Source organism: Vitis riparia, chromosome 15 (genome assembly GCF_004353265.1).
Source record: "Vitis riparia cultivar Riparia Gloire de Montpellier isolate 1030 chromosome 15, EGFV_Vit.rip_1.0, whole genome shotgun sequence".
Lineage (NCBI taxonomy): Eukaryota > Viridiplantae > Streptophyta > Magnoliopsida > Vitales > Vitaceae > Vitis > Vitis riparia.
Window position 1 is genome coordinate 11,828,879 of NC_048445.1, and position 3,557 is coordinate 11,832,435.

Sequence of the window (3,557 nt, forward strand, 5' to 3'; positions counted from 1 at the left end):
CTTAGCCAATTCGTGTACTTGGAGAACTATGGGGAAATGCTGCCGAAATTTTATCAAAATGAAACTAAGCATGTTAGTGATTGATTCATAGGGATTATGTATTTCTAAATGGGATAGGAACCACTACCAAATATAGGAATTTGAGACGATAAAAAACATATCACATTCATTATAAGTTGATATGAAGATTCATTGTTATGTGATTGAAGGGTTTAATTTGCAGAAGTACGAGAAAAATGCCAATAGATAAGAGTTGGATGCAGAAGTCAAGAGTAAGTAGTGAATACTGTAAAGGAGTTTTGGAGTTCTTAGACTTTGCCTTTAGCAATATACCTGGAAAAGAAATGCTCCCATGTCCTTGCATTCGTTGCAATAATTGTCTTATGCAGAAGCGAGAAATCATGTATGACCATTTGTTGGACAATGGGATAACTAGAAATTATGTGCGATGGTTGATGCATGGGGAATATGAGTTTTGCGAACCTACAAATACTAGCACTAATGAGTTTGATATGCATGATGAGATGCAAGAAATGTTAAATGATGCATTTGGAATGCCAATGCCAAATGAAGAATCTGAAAGAAGTCGACATGTGCATGAGGAGTTTGAAAAACCAAATGAGGATGCAAACAAATTTTATATTTTGTTAAAAGAAGCAGAACAGAAACTATATCCAAGGTGTAAAAAATTCACAAAGTTGTCTTTTATCATAAGATTATTTCATATGGAGTGTCTTAATGGATGGAGCAATAAGTCCTTTACAATGTTGCTTGAATTGTTGAAGAATGCATTTCTTGAGGGTGAGACATTGCCAAGCAACTATTATGAAGCAAAAAAAATACTTCGTGACCTTGGCCTTCATTACATGTTGTATTCAAAAGAGCATGCAAATGCAAATGAGTGTGTCGTTTGTGGTGTCTCTAGATGGAAATCAAGTGATGAGCATTCTACAGATGAGTTCACTAATTCAACAAAGAAAAAGAAAATTCCTGCTAAGGTCTTGCGTTATTTTCCTTTAAAACGAAGGCTTCAAAGGTTATATATGTCATCTAAGACAGCTTCTCACATGAAATGGCATGTTGATGGTCGCATGGAAGGTGAGATGATGAGGCATCCAGTGGACTCTTTGGCTTGGAAAAACTTCGATAACGTACACCCTTCATTTGCACTAGAACCTCGAAATGTTAGGCTCGGTTTAGCAAGTGATGGGTTCAATCCTTTTGGGAATATGTCAATTTCATATAGCATGTGGCCTGTAGTTCTTATTCCATATGACTTACCACCTTGGATGTGTATGAAACAAACATTCTTCATGTTGTCACTACTTATTCCTGGTCCAACTGCACCTGGGAATGACATTGACATATACTTACAACCATTGATAGATGAGTTGAATGACTTATGGGATGTTGGAGTTGAAACATATGATGCTTCAACAAAACAAAATTTTTGTATGCGTGCAGCTATATTATGGACCATCAATGATTTTCCCGTATATGCAAATCTTTCAGGTTGGAGTACTAAAGGGAAATTTGTTTGTCCTATTTGTAATAAGGATTGTTCTTCATTTCGATTACAAAACAGACGGAAATGGTGTTACATGGGTCATCGTCGATTTTTGCCAATTGATCATAGATTTCGATGTGATAAAAAGTCCTTTGATGGAAATGAAGAGCATAGAGCAGCACCTAAACAATTGTCTGGGGAAGATGTCCTACATCAATTAGATGGAATGGAACATATTACTTTAGGGAAGACATCAAAAAATAAGATGTCAACAAAAAGAAAAAGAGAACATGTTGAACTTGAGCACAATTGGAAAAAAAAAGCATATTTTTCCAATTGCCATATTGGAAAACCCTCATTTTACGTCACAATTTGGATGTAATGCATATTGAAAAAAATATATGTGACAGTATAGTTGGCACCTTGTTGAGTATTGATGGTAAATCGAAAGATAACTTCAATAGTCATCTTGACTTGCAAGCTATGGGTATCAGAGATCAACTTCACCCCATACAAAGAGGGAATAGGGTTATATTGCCTCCTGCATGCTATTCACTAACTTCAAATGAAAAAAAGGAATTCTGTAAATTTTTGAAAGAAGTAAAGGTTCCAGATGGTTATGCTTCTAACATTTCTCGGTGTATACAAGTGAATGAAAGAAAGATATTTGGATTGAAGTCTCATGATTGTCATGTTCTCATGCAACAACTCCTTCCACTTGCAATTTGAGGAGTTCTACATAAGAATGTTTGTGCAGTTATAGTTGAACTATGTAGTTTCTTCAAACAGTTGTGTTCTAAAGTGTTAAAGACTGATCAATTAGAGCACCTTGAGAATGACATAATAGTCACACTTTGCAAATTAGAAAGAATATTTCCTCCATCATTCTTTGATGTTATGGTGCATTTACCTATTCATCTTGCAAGTGAGGCAAAGGTTGCTGGACCAGTGCAATATCGATGGATGTATCCTATCGAGCAGTATGTTCTCATTCAATTAATCTTATGGATATTAGGTTTCATATAGTTCATGAAACAAATCTATCATGTTGTGAAATGACAGGTATTTACGTACATTAAAGTCTTATGTTCGTAATAAGAGTCGTCCAGAAGGTTCTATTGTAGAGGGGTACATAGCAGAAGAATGTACAACCTTTTGCTCAAGATATTTGCATGATGTTGAAACGAAGCATGACCGTGAAGAAAGAAATTATGTCATTGAAAATAACATAACAAATGGTGGAGGGTTAACCATTTTCAAATGCATGGGACGTACAATAGGGAAGTCAACATCTCGTGTTCTTAGCACAGAAGAATGGTCCCAAGCACATTTATATGTGTTGACTAATTGTGAGGAAGTGACGTCATTTATTGAGTAAGACACTTATTTGAATAATACTTTATACTAATTCTCATACAAAAATTTAATTTTGGTCTTTGTGAGCATTATAATTAATTTTTTCTTTTTTATCAGAGAGCATAAGCAATCTATAAGGGTTAAGCCTCGTATTCATGCACGAGATGTAGATTTGATTCACACAAGAGAATTCATTAGTTGGTTTGAAGAACGTGTAAGTTCATTCACTACATAAATTGTTCTATTATCTAATACACATGTATGTATTAACATCTTATATTTGAATCTATAGATTATACAAATGCGACATGAAGGTCCAATTTCTGAACACATACTATCATTGTCTCGTGGACCAAGTACATCAGTTACATGTTATAAAGGATACATCATTAATGGGTTCAGATTTCACACAAGAGAACGAGAAAATGGGAAAAAAACTCAAAATAGTGGAGTTGTTGTGACCGCAGAGGTATCAAGCTTTGCAAGTGCAAGAGATAAGAACCCAATTCCTGGTCATGTTTCTTACTATGGTGTGTTAACTGATGTAATTGAGTTACATTACCTTGGTGGAAATAGAGTTATTTTATTCAAGTGTGACTGGTGGGATGTAATCAATAGTGGAAGGGGAATAAAAAATGATGAATATGGGTTCACGTGTTTGAATTTTGAACGTACCATATGCATAGATGAGCCA

The 3,557-nt window shown here is 35.0% G+C and overlaps 1 long non-coding RNA gene across 1 annotated transcript; it reads left to right on the top strand.

Annotated features, from left to right (window-relative positions):
- The first annotated feature begins 3,021 nt into the window (after positions 1-3,021).
- On the top strand, positions 3,022-3,289 carry LOC117932775. Its single transcript, XR_004654224.1, has 2 exons — positions 3,022-3,077; positions 3,156-3,289. It is a non-coding gene; the product is annotated as an uncharacterized LOC117932775 (long non-coding RNA).
- Positions 3,290-3,557: the final 268 nt, after the last annotated feature.